The sequence below is a fragment of the Manacus vitellinus genome, unplaced genomic scaffold, assembly GCF_001715985.3.
Source record: "Manacus vitellinus isolate BGI_N305 unplaced genomic scaffold, ASM171598v3 scaffold_8_pilon, whole genome shotgun sequence".
Classification (NCBI taxonomy): Eukaryota; Metazoa; Chordata; class Aves; order Passeriformes; family Pipridae; genus Manacus; species Manacus vitellinus.
Window position 1 is genome coordinate 20,008,379 of NW_021940864.1, and position 17,991 is coordinate 20,026,369.

The 17,991-nt window shown below is 35.1% G+C and overlaps 1 protein-coding gene across 1 annotated transcript in view; it reads right to left on the minus strand.

Moving 5' to 3' along the window:
* TTC27 (tetratricopeptide repeat domain 27) overlaps positions 1 to 17,991 on the minus strand; it is a 124,357-nt gene that overhangs the window by 34,927 nt on the left and 71,439 nt on the right. The window lies entirely within an intron of this gene.

Here is a 17,991-nt window from a genome sequence, read left to right on the forward strand (position 1 = left end):
TGGACCATGGTTTTGGAAACACAATTCTAATACAGAATAAATTATTGTGACTTGGCATACAATTCAATTCAGGCTATTTATTTTTCTTTTGGTGGAGCTTTGGATTGTTGAAATGTTTTGTTCTGAAGCCCTTTGAAAGAGAATGGTAACTTTCACATAGCAAAACTGCACCACTAAGTTTTTCTCTGAAAACCCACTATGAAGTGATACCTTAAAGTCCATCTGGTTTTTTGATTTTTCTAATTTTTATAAGTTTTATAAGTAGTTATATAGTAGAAGTAAATTTGGAAGCAGCAGCACTTATTCCCTTACCCTTAGCATAGTAACTACACACATTCCCCAACCCTCTTACCCCGATTCCCCATATCAATATCCACTGAATTCCAGTAGAAATGTTTAGTCTCTCTTTAAGATAGGCCTCTTCTGTTCGAGGACATCTAATCCTGGTCTGAACCGCAAGAATACAGTCAAAACTGGGTGAACGTGTGCCCCCTGTGCCCCGAAGAAGATGAAGATTGATGAAGAAGGCGTCTCAGAGTCCCCAGCCCCAATTCCCAAGAGGCGTGACTGAGAGTGGACCAGGGCAAAAGCCAAAGGGTGGGAGAACCCCAGATTGGACAAGCAGTATTATAAATTGTAACATGGGTAACAGAGGGGCACGCGTACATCTTGTAACTTTATGCCTAGGCATAAATTAAATCCTTTCCTTATCTCACCTTCAAAATTAATTTGCCTCGGAGTTTTTTCTCCCTGAATTTTCTTTTAGGCATCAGAAGTTATTTAAATCAAAATTCAATAGCAAGAAAAATACAGTATTAAAGGAGGCTATAGCCAGAAAGTTGTTTGGGAATTTTAAGACGAGAGAAACTCTCTTCAAATGCCAGTCGTCACTAAAGTAGCAAATATAAGGTCAGAGGTATAAATAAAAGAATATTAAGCTACTTGTTTTCAGATGATTCACTTACCAAAGACTTGCTTATAACTCAGTCAAAGACTTATAGATGGAGTTAGACAAGTTGTCAGAATTTTCTCAGCTTTCTGTAAGTGAATGCAAAGATTCCCAAGCAAAGGGAAAAAATGTACAGGATCACTTCCCTCTCTTTCTAAATTCAACTGTTGGCTACCCAATTTATATTAATAATGCTAATGATAGTTGTATAAAATCAGTTACATGATTTAAACTGCTAAGCATCTTGTAACTGTTATTGATGTTTATGGGATTTACTAAGTGGCTTCAGTCTTTTAATGAGGAAAAAAATCAGAACGCGCAGCAATAATTGAGGCTTTAAATCCATGCTTAACCTCCCAATTTTAAATACTAATATTTAAAATATTCAATCTTATTCACATTCTTTTTAATAAAATTCCTCCAGATTATCCAGAAACCTATGGCAAGAAAATGGCTAAGGTGTATCGTAGTAAGGAAAAAGACAGACTAACAAAATCACATTCCTTTTAGCAGTTTCAGGCAATCCAAAAGGAGTTAGATTAAAATAAAACTTTTAAAGTAATATTATTTAATTACAGACTTGAATACAAACTACATAAAAAGTGATATTTTGTTGGTTTAGTTCTGCTGAAATGTTCTAGTGCTATGCAGAAGCACATTTTTCTACACTCTGTTGCAACAAAAATTAAACTGAAAAATCATCCAATTCCTTGGGCAATTATTTTATGAGACCAGACAAAGTAGTAAAATAAAGTTGAAAAATTTAAAAATAATAACCACTCTAAGCCTCAGCAAAGCCAGAAAATCCTAAATACATCCTGCAGAACAATTTTTTTGAGGAGACCAGGAGATGGAAGGCAAAAAATGTTTTAAGTCAATCAAAATGTTTTGTTCTTGTTTTAGCTTTTTGCCCCCCCCTTTTTAAATTTCTATTGTTGCAAAAGAAAAACTGAAATTCAAAGAAAAAAATTTTTTTTAAAAGCAATGTATTTTATTGGAAAATTTGTGGTCATACCTTTTTTACACCTCACAAGTAGAAAAGCCTTATGTAAGTGACATGTTGTAGGAGAATATGACTTAACAAGTACAATTCTCCCTCTTCCCAAAACAAGTACTCTGTTCAGAGTTCTAACAAAAACTGAAAGTGTAGGTAGAATATATGAATATTATATATTCCTTAAAAAGAGTAAGTGGCAATGAATTTAGAAGCCATTAAAATCCATGGTTTATGCACTCCCTAATAGGTTAAAAAAAAAGCTCTGACAGTTCATCCTAATAATGAAGTATAGAAAATAAGTTATTAAAAAATTGAATTCTATGTTTCTGAATTATGCTTGAAGAGATAAAATTTGGATTGCATAGTGGCAAGAAAATGAGAATCCTAACATTATTGCACAGCTGATATCTAATCATAGAACAATAAATCAATACAATCAACAAGAGAGCACTGCCAAGTGAGCATTCTTTTTCATTAATAACCTTCAACATAAATACCATGTAATAAAAACCCTATGTAAATACAAAATACTTGCAACAGTCAGATGTAAGATTTTGTGCCTTAGTTTAACCTGAGACTCAAACTCCTGCCTTAAAAGTTGTTAAAAAGAAATATAGCAGAAACTAACTAAAATTCAAAACTCTAAATGATACATCAGTTCTTCCATATGCAACATTTAAAAACATTTAACTTAACAGGTCTCTCTCCCACCATGTAACACACCCTTTTCCCAAGGCTTGAGCTGTCACAGATAACAAGACCTTAAGTTAAAAATCACAGTAGAGAGATACAATTAATCCAGTCTGGAAACAACAAAACCAGATAGTTTTGATGGAATTTTATATCGTTAGCAAAGATCACATTATTGCCACATGAAGGCAGGAAAAGTCATTCTTGAAACTATAATTCCTTCTCCCCACCTCATACTCTGGTACGAGTTTAAGCAGTACAATAGGTACTGCCTGTTTGGGATGTTAATTTAAAATGATCACATTAGCATTTTTACTACTTTACTAATAAACCTCCGTCTAATCATTTTCCTAATCAAACTCAGCTGGTTGAAGTTTATGATTAAAGTACATGAAGTTTGTAAAGGATTTTTCCCACTGTGGATGTCATTCCCATACATTCATTGCCACTGTACATCCTTGCTTTGCTTCTATGTTCAACATACATGTAACATCACTAAGTGGTCCTAATGATAAAATATCAGCTTTGATTTTTGAGTCTGACTGAATTTCAGTCTCTTCATCCACTCCATTATCTTCAGTGGCTGACAGAGCTAGATCTTTTTTTCTTTTTAGCCAGTCCCTATCTCTGTATTTAATCTCTGAAAATACTATTATACCCTCAGGGTTTCTCAGAGTTGTCATTTTCTACGACATAATGCCATTTGATTTTTCAATCTACTTACAATACAGCTTTTAAATTCGTTATTCATCCAAGTGGTCTGAAGTCCCTCCCACAAGATTTTGTCCTGTTTGTTAGAATATAATCTTCATGTCCCTTTTGCATCTGAGGTAAATAAATGGCAGACTTTAACATCCTTCTTTCCATTTTTAATCCGTTTATTCCAGATAAAATAGTTTACTTATTTAAAAAATGCCCCTTACTATGTAAACCTGTAACTATATGCAAATATTTTTCCCATGCATTTCACTTGAAGGATCTCCTGATTCAAGCTTATTTAGGGAAAAATTCACCCCCAAATCAAACAAAAAAGCCCCAAATGCCTGTCTTTTGAAAAAAGCAAGATACTAATTACTTATCAAAAACTTCTTGGAAACAGTAAAAGACCTTTTTGCTTGTGCAGCAACTATTTAATTTCATCTGGACCTCTCACCTCAAAAACACTGAGGATAGACCTACTCATATCCAAACCTAATATTGCTAATACTGCTGTCCCCAATAAAATATCTTCCTCAAAACAGCCTTGACTTATAGACAGCATTTTATTCACGCTATTTCAACTCACTTTCTCCCAGGTTTTCATATCAGTAACACACTGCACCAATTTTCCCTTTATCTATGTTTTCCAGCAAGAGCATTTCCAGTTTTTATTTTCCAGTCACAAGTCTTCCATCACATTTCTTTCACCTGCACAACTGCTTATTTCACAGATAGTGTCAACCATCATAGCTTGTTTATTTTGTTTTCCTGTCTTGTCCCACTGCTAAGCAGGTATCCAGCTGTTTCCCACCAACAACACCTGATTTAAAAACATTTTACTAATTTAGTACCTGATTACTTGCTATGCATTTACCAGTACCACTATCTTTACCCTTGTTAGCATATTATATTCCCTCATACCCTTTGATTTCTCCTGGTATAACTGACATTCCTCTTTATTTATGATTTTATAGGCAGGATAATTAGACAAGTCTTTTCTAGTCTTCTGCTTCTCAGTCTAGAGATCTTGTCAGCCTGCCAGAACCAATCCCTAGTTAATAGCTCTGGGACTGCAGTGGAGATCGTCCACCAAAGAGTCCTTTCTACCTGAAAGCTCACAACAGTCATAAACCACAATGTTTCTCTATCACCTAATCTCAGCCAACATGGTGACTGTGGCATTATCTTGTTCTGCTCTTGTTTTCCTCTAATCAACTCTAAGATGCCTCACTTCTTACCTGTTTTTACCATATCTGACATGAGTTTAGCTTGATCTATGCCAAAGGAAACTTATACTGTCATGTGTTCCACTTTCCCACTATTGCCATGGTCCAGCATGTACTACCCGACTAGTACCTTAATCCCCAGCAGAGAGAAGAGGAAGAATGGAAAAGTACCTTTCAGGCTTTTCTAACATGTAAACTCCAGACACATTTTCACGATACTGTTGTGATCCTCAGGTCCTTTTTCTTGAATTTCTCCCAAGTCTGAAGACTCCCTCTGAAAATCCCACAAATCAGCCTGAATAACCACTCTGCTTAAATAACTGTTCCCATTTGCCTTGACCTTCTTCTGTTTCTGTACATTACCTCTGTATGATTTATAAGCAGCAAGTTGATGTCACAACTCTACTGCTCGTGTATTCTAGCTGTTCCTATAGGTACTCATACAACCTATATACCATTCTAAGTGCCAAAGTAAGGATACCAGCTTCAGGACTGCCTGGCTGGATCTTGGCTTATGAGTCAGCCACAGAAGTGCCTGATGGCCTGATGACACAGTTGGAATTGTTTGACTGCTTGGAAGAAAGATGTTTGCAGACAAAGGGGTCAAGAGATAAAAGCACACCTGCAGAAAAAACAATCCTACTGTCTCATCTCATCATTACTATGATTTCTAACAATTTAGCAGGTGTTTAGCACAAACTGAACTTAGCTCACCTATGTTATTTACTCAAGAATAATGTAGAGGAAAGCTTTGTAAAAGTAACAGCAACTACATGTGTAACTCTGGTTGTAGAATTATAAAGTTCTTACTTTATTCATAAGCTTATTTTAAAAATTGTAAATAAATGAGAAAAATCAAAAAGCTCATTTGATTTCCTACCACAGAACCTGTTCTCACAGATAGAGTTTTTACTGCTTAGTATTAATGAAACAAAAAGTGGGCATTTTTAAAGTTTATGCAACAATAAGTTCTTGTGAACCCTGTAATACTTACATGTCTGTAAAACTGCCAGAGATAGATTGTTAAATTAATTCAAACTCTCACACAGCTTAAGACTTAATTCTAAATGCTTTAAAATATTTACTTCTGGAGGTTGTGATATTAAAATACTTGTCTAACAGAAAACCTAAATAATTCTTGAAGCTTTAAAGCATTAATTGGTTTTATTATTTTTTAAACTGTCCTCTGTCAAATTACATTTTCTAACAATAAAGCCTGAAAAATGCTGCACAAGAAAGTATTACAGCTCAATTTAATTTGGGATGTATTAAGACAGGAACTGTCACAGCCTTATTCTGCAACAGTAGACTCGGAAATACATAAATACAGAAAATTACAAATAAAAGCTGCATTATCCCTGAAGAAAACATATATAAACAGTGTCTAAAATTCAGAAACTGTATACATACTAGAAAACGGGTGACAAATACAGATAATTAAATATGCAGAATAGTTAGGATTTTCCAAATTTTCTTTCCTGTGAATTAGATCAGATATTCCAAGCTTTTTTAAAGTACTATAACTATTTTAGTACCTTGTGGATATGCAATTGGATCTTCAGTTACACTCCTTTGGTAATCTTACTTTAAAAAAAGCATAACTCCCCATATTTACATTTCAAGCAACAATCTTGTTTCAACAGCTCTTTGTCAAACCAAGAGCTCCTGCAACCAAGACCACTGGGACAAACTGAGGCATACATAGACTTCTAAAATCCAATTATCAAAATACTTAAACTACGAGTGAAGCAATGCCAGAAACTATGAAACAATAAAACCAGTTTTCATATAACAATGCAGTGAAGTTTAGCTTATTGGGAGAGAATAATTTCTGGTCTAGCCTAAACCTCATGACAGAGATTATGAGCAAATAGTGATTACTTTATTGATTGTCAAATTTATCATCAGAGAAATAGATATAAACCCAGTTCATTTGGACATATTACATTCAACCATTACTCAAAACAGCACTTTGACATTTCAGACAGGACTTTGTTGCTTGGAAACTAAAATGACTTCAAGGAAATAATGAGCTATCCTTTTAAAAGCTCACAGACTATATATTTCTGTTAAATGATGAAAATCTCTGAATAGTCAAGAATTAAGGCATCCAAACACACAACAAAAACTATTAAGCAAGGATGTATTTCAACATCAAGAAGAAACCTCCCACTCATTTATCTAATTTTCAAAGGAGAATTATGACATTAAATACTTGAGGAAAATTTATTACAGTGATCACTATTATAAATTACGATTTCTGATTCATGGAAACTCAAAAAGACCTTTTTTCACATTGTGCAAAGATGCCAAGATGAAGAGCTCTACTTACTGGGGATTTTACATTATTCACATTCTCAGGAGGATAAAAATGTTCTGTGAGAACTCTGCAGAAGTTCAGTGCTTAAAAGGACAAAAATCTTACCCTCTTTTTTACACCTCATTAAAATACAAGTCTTGGGTTCATTAAAATCTTGTAGCCTTGAAGACTTGTGTTTTTGCTCCCTTTGCAAAGTCACCCTTTCGGTCTTTCTTCCATTATTGCTTGTTAGGATTGTCCTCAAATGGTGTGTGCACTTAAACCAACTAGAGGACCAAGTATCACACTGTTCCCTAGGAACTAACAAGTTGCTTGAAATTTGTTAAAGCTAACTTGACAGCATTGTATAGCACTGACTGCCTAATCTGTATTGCAAATGAAGGGTTACAGAGTGCCTGGAACACAGGAATTGCAAAGATGTCTGGATGCTTCACAGAGAGAACCTAGTAACAAGGTAATGCGACTCTGGAACTATAGAAACAAGGAGTGCTTGAAACAAAATTAACTGAAACATTCAAGGAGAAGACTTCAGGATGCCAGTTTTCAAAACTAAGTCTATTTGTACTAAAAGAAGTGTTTTAACTACTTTGCTCAATGCTTTGGTAAAAAATTCTTGATTGTATGTAACCACTACACTGAAAGAAATCACAGTGTCCAGTGACTCAGGTTATTAGTTTTTTCAAAAAAAGACACAAGAAAATGGCTCCAGTTTCTAGCAGTTTTATATACAGAAGGAAAAGCACTGATTTAACTGAAATGAAACGAAAAATTTTCTATGCCTATTATCTCAAATTAGAATAATCCCTTTTTAAACAGCAGACTAATTCCTCAGCTAATACTTTGCTATTTTTTCCTCTCCCACCCTAGATAAGACACAGAAATCTATCTGAGCTGTAAAAACAAGAGGTTCTTGTACTGGATTCAGCACTACTCACCACACAGTAATCTTCTAGTAGCTTATTTTGATGGATTCTTCAGTTAAGGGAGTAAGTACTAAGAGCATGCATACAGAACATGGATTATCCTCTACTATCTCCTATTTCCTTATCCCCCTCAATAGCTAAAGAAACTTGGCATCAGCAATTCCTCATCAAATACTTTAAAGTTTCTGGGCTGAGAAGACATCTCTGTGGCCTCTGTATACAGGGTTGATTTCATTGTTAGCACCCGGCATCAACCTGAGAATAACACAATATTCTCTCCAAGATAGATTACAACTACAGAATTTTCTAACATGTTTCAAGTTTGATGCATTTAAGGCTGTTATTCCCTTTAAAAGCATAACCAAGTTAACTTCTTTAAAACAAAGGTCATGTCCATTTTTCAGCAAAGGAGGAACTTGCTTGTCACCTAAGCTCTGATTGTTCTTCCACCAGGAACCATCTGTTCTGTTGTACTGTGATCTTTCCTACCATATACCAGACATTTGCATTTTGTTTATGGTAAATTGTGCAACAGTGTGTGTATATATACACAAGCAATTAAAAAAAAAAAAAAGAGACACTGTATGTAAGTAGCAGAAAAAGTGTCACTCAAGCTTCATTGGAAAACATAAATAAACATACTAGAAATAAATATTACAAAAAACCATTTATATATGGGAAAAAATTTAGAACTTAGGAATTAGATGGTCATTTCTGAAGAATGCAAACAACAAATACTTTAAGAATTTTAGAGCAAAAGTTCTTAAGACCTTGTTATTAATTGCAAGCATGCAAACGTTTTCAGCTTGCTCCTACCTAATGTAGTGACTGGATGGTATTTGGTTACACAAATAGATTAATCAAAGAAAAAAACACAGCACAAACCAAAATGCACTGATGTAAGTTAGTGAATTTTTTTACTGGCAGTCACACCAAGTATAATTGGTTCATGTTACTAAGACTTCCTTAGATTCCTGGAAAGAGGAAAAAGAATATTGTCTACTCTTATCTAGACACCTATAATCTGAAAACCATAGATATTCAGCTGCCTTAATTGCTCTTTTTGCAGTAATAGAAATAGCCAATTTATATATATATAATTTTTTTTTTACACCTGCTAAGTGCTCTTTTACTGATACCTGTTTTTCAAATATTTTCATACAGTTGAAAAATCTCAAGAACATCTTTAATTATTCAGTGAAGGGGACAGGAGTATGAAGAGAAATTCAGTTACTTTTGTCCTGAATTGAATCAGAATGTCTCAGATAACATCTCGGGACACCCACTGTTTTCTCACAAAAAAAAAAAAAAATATCTTTTTCCTAAGAATAGCTTCCCTATACAGTGAAACCTTGCCCAATACCCAGTAGTTTCTGTTGAAAAATTACTTGGCAGGAAATACACATTCTTCCAGTAGTTGAGCCTGACCCAGCAACCATAGAATGTATGATGGTAAGTCCATTAGAAATATGACACACGGGCAAAGTGTTTAAACTTTAGCAATCTCAAAGAAAGGCAGTCACATATAAAGAAGAAGTCTGTTTTCAATATATGTATTTTCTTGAAAGACATCCAATCCAGTTCTTCACGTGTTCCTGGAAAGCTCTCTATACATCTGGGAAAAACAAATGGCCCCCCTTATCGTTCTCTGTTAATGATTGATCTATTCACCAAAGAGAAAAAATAATAAACATCTTCAGCAACAACTGGTTTGAAATCAGTTCAATTTCCAGTGAAAATGAAAACACTCTAAATGCACTAAATATTCCATGCCTGATTGTATGACATATTAAAATAGAAGCATATCAAGCTACCCTGAAGACTCGGTTCTTTTTAAAAAAGGAGGAATCCACAAAAACACAGTTCTTTCCACAGTCATATAGCAGTCTTTGGTGTAGCATGTTTGGTACACAACCAATTAAAAAACCAGACCAAAACAGAATTTCCGTTCAGCTGGACAAAGTCTTATGGTCTGTGCAGGTCACTCACACCAAACAGTTAGAGAGACAGAGACTGGACAACAAAGGATCTTCTGCTTCTTCACAAAAGGACTGGACTCAGCACACGAAAAACCTTGCCCAACAAAACCAGAGGCTGTAGAAACAAAGGGACATCAGTGCAACATGTACATCGTTTAATCTGTTAACAGTCTTCAATTACTTAGCTGAGGACAATCAGCTGCAAGTTCTAATAGTACCAATCTTGCACTGGAGGCAATTTTCTTGCAGATCTTCAGGAGGAGGTAGCAGGCTGCTGCCAAAGCAACAGCACTTTGCTTTCAGTCACCCTGAATTATTTGAAGTACTCTAACCTGAGCCAGAGGAAGAGTACTGAAGGACAAATTAACTCTTCCACTGTCAGTTGCCACCATCTAGTTTCTGCTACCCTTTTTTTCCAAGGGAGAGAAGAACACAAGCCAGGAGTCTGCTGGGCTCTGGCCATCCATTCAACCCTCAGCCTGCACTCCTCATGGAGAACCAGAGGGAAGAAGGCAGAGTTCAGACCAGAGGAAATGGCAAGATGCAGCTTGGGAGCTCCTCGATTAGTTTAAGATCGCACTATAATTTGGTATTTTAGATCTTTTAAGTGTCTGAACTTGCAACATTATTTATGGCCTCAGCTTGCGTGCATTTCACACAGAGGAAAATGGAAAAAAGCAGAAATGTTCTGTGGTAGAATCATTTACTACATGTTTCTATTCCTAGGCAACTTCAATGTTTGCACAGATCAGTATCTGGAAAAATGGGCAGGTATAGCATGTCAAAGTGCATAACAGCTATAAACAATAATATTTGTGCCATTTAAAAATCTAGTTAAGGCATGCTAGGTCATATTGCTTACAAAAACATCTCCGCATCTGTCAGAATGCTCAAGTCTTATCACAAAAATACAGCACTATCATTTACAATATTCAGACAGACAGTAACACTATGAAGAAACTGGATGACCGCAAAAGCAAATGGAAATACTGAAAAGAGTCAATATCTTATCATTATAGAACTCTACATACATCGATCCAAGCGATTATTTGAATCAATGGCCCTTAAATTGGTTTGGAAAGTTCAGAAGCCAAATATATTCCTCAATTCATAACCATAACTGGAACAAGAACTAAATTAGTTGAATTGGGCCAGAAAAATCAGTTCTCCTACATCCAGCACACACTATAGCAAAATTTGGCTCTAGTACAATAGTTTCTAATCAACTGATTCTTTACATAGTGGATTCCCAAAATTTTATACCTCTGAACATTTAGAAACCACAACAGTCACCATATTAAATATATTTTTTTAACCATCTGACCGGCCTGATCTATGAGAAATAGCAGTCCTCACTCCCCACTGCAGCATCACAGTTACAAACTAATTTTGAAGCATGAACATTTTCATTTTTGGAATTAGTTCATATTTTTGTAAACAATACAATCATTTAATCTAAAAAAAGAAGAATAACATTTTCCCTTGTTAATTACACAATAGTCCATTCTTTTCTATTTTATCTTTTCCACAAGCATTGTTTTCCTTCACTATTTCTACATTTATCTTGCAGGGATTTGTCACCAGTTTAATGACTCATTTACAAATCCCTTCATCTGACTTTGTGTGAATCCATATTCTCAAGGTCAAAGATTACACATCTCCACAGCTTATACTGCATAGTTTTGCTGCAGAAACTGATCTGCTGAAATCTTACCGATGTCCAAGAAACAGATTTTCTAAAGCATTCTCCTCGATTATCTTTTCTGTTGACCTACATAACAAAAGTGAAATGCTTCCAATGTACTGTTCTCAGACTATACTCCGATTTAGCTATACAAACACTTTCTTGCCCCTAAACACTTGAGAGTAATTCTTTTCAGTTTTTATCAGATTTTCAACTGAAAAATCTCCTTTGACAATAAATGCATTGGCTTCCCTTAAAATCACAGCTTGTATGGTGACCTGAGGAAGTAAAATATTTTTGTATCAGAAGAAAAGTCCTTCTGACAGACCATTCATTCTTTATATACTCATACTTTATTGAGTATATAAAGACAAGAGCAAGGACAACTAGTTATTGGGGTTTAGTAAGCTGGCTTTGACTTTTTACCTTTTCCAACTTTTGCAAATATTAGAGAACCACTATTTCCATATTCATTCACTTTTAATACTTTTAAAACTAAAAGCAGTTTCCAGTCTCATTTCCTGCAATGGTTAAAGCAGCCCTAAAATACCTTCTAATGGAAGAATTTTTCAGAACAATGCTGGATCACTTTCAAAATATTAAAAAACACACAGACACAAACACTTCCATCAATAACCTTTGTCTCATTGTTACTGTACTACTTCCTAGCAGTTGTTTTTGGACATCTTAGTTTCATTTCATTAAATAAGAAGGTGCTATTCAGGCATGACTATGAATTAGTCTTTCAGGCCTGAATTCATCCTCTGTGTTTTACAGGACAGTTCACCACAGCCTTGGAACTCCTTAAACTACAATAATCAATGCATTTAGTGCCTTCTCATCATGTTGAAAAACTCATGCATTTGGCAGGTTTTGCAGGGCAAGATTCCTTGGAGAAAACAGATGACAAAGAGAACTGCTTTGTTTCATTTAACTGACTTAATTTCTTTCCTGTAATAAACTGATTAGCACTACAGAACGATAACTGCAAAACTATCATGATGAGGGCATTTTATACTTGCTCTGCATGTATTTTTATTGGTATGGAAAATTATTAAAATGTGAAAAGAATGCAAAATTCATTCTGTTTGTCTTAACTTAGCTTTCAAAAAGCCATTTTATGGAGTAGTTTCCGTATTTTTAATAGACTACTACCCTTATCAACCAAAATATGCATACACGTTTATGTCATTGAAGGTGAAGCATAATTAACCAGAGAGAACTACTATAAATTTATGCAATTTCAATTAATATACTATTTCAATCAGCAAATGATTTTGGTGAGGTTTTGTTTGTTTCACTTTTTTGGTTGGGTTTTTTTAAGTTGCATCTTCTGTTCTCTTCCTTTAAAAGATTAATTTTCACCAGCAATGAGAATCAGACTGTCCTATTATACATAGCCTTATTTCTATATATCTTTTTAAAACCGTAAGGATTCAATGTAAACATGTTTAAGACAACTATCTTTAGCATAAAATTTCTGGGCTATTTTGAATTTAAATGGTAGAGAATGATAAATGATATTTCTCCTGTCCTAAATAAAGACCTTAACTTTCCATTGTTTTAAGACTTTTCTAGATGGAAATGGAAGTGTGATTAGCAAATAAAGCAAATGTACATTATGATCCAAATTAAATAGATTATAGGCCTTGTAATCAAAAGGCCACTATCAAAATAAGTTTTGCATTTACAATTTGCTCCTTTCTTATAGATATCTTAGAAATACATAGGTTCTGATTACACATTAAAATTAGTAGATCTCAGTGTTTTAGTCCTAAAAACCATGCCTTCTTGTCCTGTCAGCTCCCAAGGAGTTTCTCAATTCTGAATAAGCTAGGTCTTGAGTTATGAAAGAAAACACACCTTTGCACCTGCATAGCTGCTGTTGAAGGTTGCTTTACCCTTTCAACATACTCTCATTCCAGATACTTCATTGGTGATTTTTACCAGATCATTCATCCAATTTTCTTTAAACCTCAGCATCAAAACATGTCCTGCTGGTATATTAACTGAGATTACTGATTCTAAGTGCAGTTTAAAACATTTTGTAATGAAATATCTAAACATGAATTGAATGTATCAATTTTTCTGTACCTGAGCTTATATCGTAACTGTGTTATCACTTGGACTTTAAAACTTTGCTGTTCTACAGGTAGTGACTGCGTAATCAATATTGAACGTATAAACAGATATCAACATTTTTAAGGATTCAATATTCATTAAAACTGATAATTTAGCTGCATCCTTAAACAGTTATTCTACACTTCCTATTCTATTAAAAAAAAAAAAATCATTTATCACTCCTTGTTGACCATATTTCAGAAAGTGAGCATTTAGAAAAATTACACTTGTTTTACTGCCTAACTCTAGTAGACCTTTTATCTAAGAGGTTTTCCAGTCTAATTCCCTGGTAAACAAGTTAAAGCTGTTTCATTTTTTCTATTTTCTATGTTGAAAAACTGGAATGCTACTGTTTATACAACATTTCCCAGTCTTTTTTCTTTATGATACTCTGGCAATTCATTCTTCTCCACTCTATTACTACCTTGTCCTCAGGCAAACAAATTAACTCTTCTCTTTAAACTTATTCCTTAAGTATCCCCTACATTTTTAAGCAAGATCATAATCCAAAGTCATTCACATTGCAATGATTTCAAATTCCAAAACTACTGAGGAAGAGACTACCTCTTGAATCTAATGGACTGGTTTCACTTATACAATCTCTTTGATGAGAGGAAAGAGAGAAAAAATTGTCAGGTATCTATACAAAAGAATTTAAGGTACTGGACTACCAATAATATTTAGTTTTTGTATAACTCAAGGTGAACTTTTAAGATGCAAGATGATGCTGACAGTTTTAAGGAAGTATGCCAGGCCAGAAGTTGATTAACGTACTGAAACAGTGCACATCCATATTTTTTCAAAATGAGTCACATACTAGCTTCTTAAAGTGGATGTTTTGGTTTATTATATCAGGCACCGAAAATGTATCTTTCACTTTGAAAACAACTAAGCAACAAATATTCACTTAGGTTGTCAGAGTAACTTTGCTAAAAAAAGCTTCAATTTCCTTACAATAGGGCTTTTGCAGTTGGGTGGGGAAGAAAAGCACACAAGAGGAAATGACTCCAACAATCCCAAATGAAATATAAAGCATTTTGATATCAAAATTAGCACAAAAGAGGTTAAGGTCATGAGTAGGAGATAACTGGATTCATGAACGCCTTACATAATATTCCCTTTTTGTTTGAAACTGAGAGTGAAGCAGTGTGCCAGGCAATTCAGAGCATCCCAATGCAACTGTCCTTTGTAATGTTTTGTCAAGCACTACCACCTAAAGAAGCAGGGTAAAACAAATGAGGTCTGTAATAGCACAGCAGCGTTACTGACTTTCAAAATTATGAGCTTACCCTTCTGGACAAATATTGAACCCAAACTTACTGAGTGTCAGTGCTTAGGATATGGGTTTCAATGTTAAAACCTGTTAATGACTTAAGCCCCCACTTAGAGAAGACAAAATCTTCAGAAAAGTATTTTATGATCTTTATGTCATTTACACTTATTTTTTACTTAATGTTACCTATATGAAATATAATTTTATAGTTATTGCATTATCCTTATCAAGCAGGTGTACCTTCTTGAATGTTTTTGTTCTCAAAGAAGAAGCTCTTTCACCTGTTGATTGTTACTTCCACGATTTTTCAAAAGGTGTAAGCAGAACTCCCTCTAAGGTCTGTAGAAGCTAGATTTACAAGCTTACTTGTGAAGGATGGATTTAAAAGATGACCACTCACTTTCTGTCGCAAAAGCAAGAATACTGGTATCATCCATCAATTCAACATAATAGCTCTACATTAAAAATTAGTTCAGATACAGGCTAGCCTATTTGGCTTTCAGGGAAAGAATGTTCCCATTTTCACAAAAGCATCATGCCCCCTTTTTAGTATGCCTGCAGGTTATTTATTTGCAGTGCAGCATCAGTCTTTCTAACTCTACTGTCTCAAATGCCAAACATATCTGGCTGACCTTAGCTTTACACAGTGTCTTTATGTAAGTTAGGAACAGGAGAAGTAGTTGTAGTCCCTCTCCCAAAGACATCTGCATTGAAGGTTCCCCCTTCCCTATCAGATGACATGACATTTTTGTCACAGCTCCATCAATATAGCTGCATCCATGGGCCCCAAAACAGTAGACACATTTCATGCAATCATAAATGTGGGGACTCCCCCATGGAGGACAACTGCATCTTGTATAGATGCAGGTTCCCTGTTTGTAGCCAGTTCGCTAGCTTTGATATTGCCACTGCTGAACAATAGTCATAAAACAATTTGCACAGGGTGCAAAACCTGCAGAGGAACTGCATATACTTCAAAATAGTAAGTCTGCATTAAGTTCCAAGCTGTTGTGATTACACTGCTTTTATAGTTCCCAAATCAGTTTGTTTTGGGGGAAGGCACAACAGCAGTCAATGCTAAAAAACATTTCTTGCATCAGCTTTGCTTTCTGTTTTTCACTAAAGGGGGAAGTAAGGACAAGAATGGAGAAAGAAATAAAAAGAGCAACGATCACTGTCAAGTTCAAGTTGAACTACAACATAGGAGGAACAGACAACTGCCTTGAGATAAGGCAGAGTCTAGTTTGTAGTACTTGGCATATGCGCTGGACCACGTGATTGTCTACCAGTATGGGGCTATTTCAAAACATGGTTTGTTATCTCACCTCGGGACACCTATCTCCAGATTTGTAATAATATTTATGACATAAAAGATTCATCTATTCAAATTTATTGACAGCTGTAAAGCTTCATCTATTCAATTTAGCAACAGGTGGCAACAGTGTGTCCTCCATGTCATGCAGCTGGTCTGTGAAACTTTATTATTTAAATTGTTTAGTTCATTGAAGTTGAGCTTTTGTCTCCCAAGGCAAAGCTTAGGCAGAACGATGTTAATTTTGTGTCCTGGTACTCATATTTTTCTTTGCAACTTACTGTCATCACTGTGTCTATGAAAAAGTGGTGTTCAATATGGCTTAAGGATTCTCTTACCACCATCATTCAAAATGTCACAACACTGAGTGAAGAGAGTCTAAAGGGAGAAAAGTAAATGCCTTCAGAGCTAAGATCCAATGGGAAACATTTTGAAAAAAATGGGAGGCTTCACACTTTTGGCTTCTTTTCAAAAGTGCATTGACAGTAGAAGTGGAACAGCTCAGGTGCTGAACACAACTGCCGAATGAGCAAAAAGGTTTGTACTTCAAAAGCAGTAGCTGAGAAAATATGAAGAAACTTTAGCACAGAAAGAATGGTTTCATTCTTTTCCCCACACTAGGTAATAGTGCTGATCCAAACTGGCAAAACCAAGAGCGCGGTAGAAAACTTCTAGGCAGAAATCATTACTTGGAAAATTAAACTACTCAATATTCTCTTTTTCACTAGTGGTACAAAACCACTTCGATTATTCCTGAATAACTCTTGGCAGACTGGATCTGCGATTCCCCTCCCCCCAAACCCCACAATTGCAGAGTGGAAGAAAAACAGAAGGAGCCAAGCACCACCACATTAATTATTTTGAAGTGTGCTAATGAGTTCAGTGTATTCCCAGACTCAGCTGTATCATGTAACATCTTCTGTCAAATATGTCATCTCCTTAAGCAAAATGAAATATGTTCTGGAAATGTGTGTCTTGAGACTGAAATAATAACTATCACCAAGAGGTCACTCTCTCTTGAGATTGCTTTCTGAAGTAATAAGGTTTATTTCTAGGGTTCTGGAGACCTTGTGATTTTGTGTAGAATTCATTAAAGAATGGTTTCATAAAACACCTGGCTTTTTTCCTCTTTTTAAACACCTTTTGGAACATGTACTTTAATAATAAATACAATTCATAATAGTTGAGAACTATTGGGATATCAATGCAGGATCTCTACAGGATAGAAGAGGGCTGTCTTCCACTTACTACCCTCCTGAAGGAAGTGAGTTAAATCTCTTTCAGTTCTCCAGTATATCTCAGATCCCAGTAATTTTCCACTAAAACTTTCAACTTCACGTGAAAAATATTTATTAGCAATTAATTTTTCTCCTCCTTCCTGCCCTCTCCCATTCCATCCACAACTAAGAGCAATTATTAAAATCTTATTTAATGTACTCCTAAAATACAAGAGGGGGTTAAAGAACAGAAATAAGAACTCCTAGTACAGAGATCTAACAGTTGAACTAAAAGACAGGTGCTGTCATTCCCTTGGTCATGCTATGTGTCTCTGGTCTTGAGAGGTCTGATGAGAAAGATATATGACTTAAGAAGCAAAAGAAGTGGAGAAAATTTGTTAGCCTCAAACCCCTCTAGATCAGCTTTTGGGGAGGAAGACTGCTTCCCTCTCCTTTTTGAACTCTTCCTTTAAATGTTGAATTTATCCAATGTAGCGCAGCTGCCAAATAAGGAATTTGGCAAGGAGGTGACAGTTCAGTTTTGAAAATAAAAAGGATATGTTTCTATGATAAATGACATAACTTTCTTCCATAACCATTT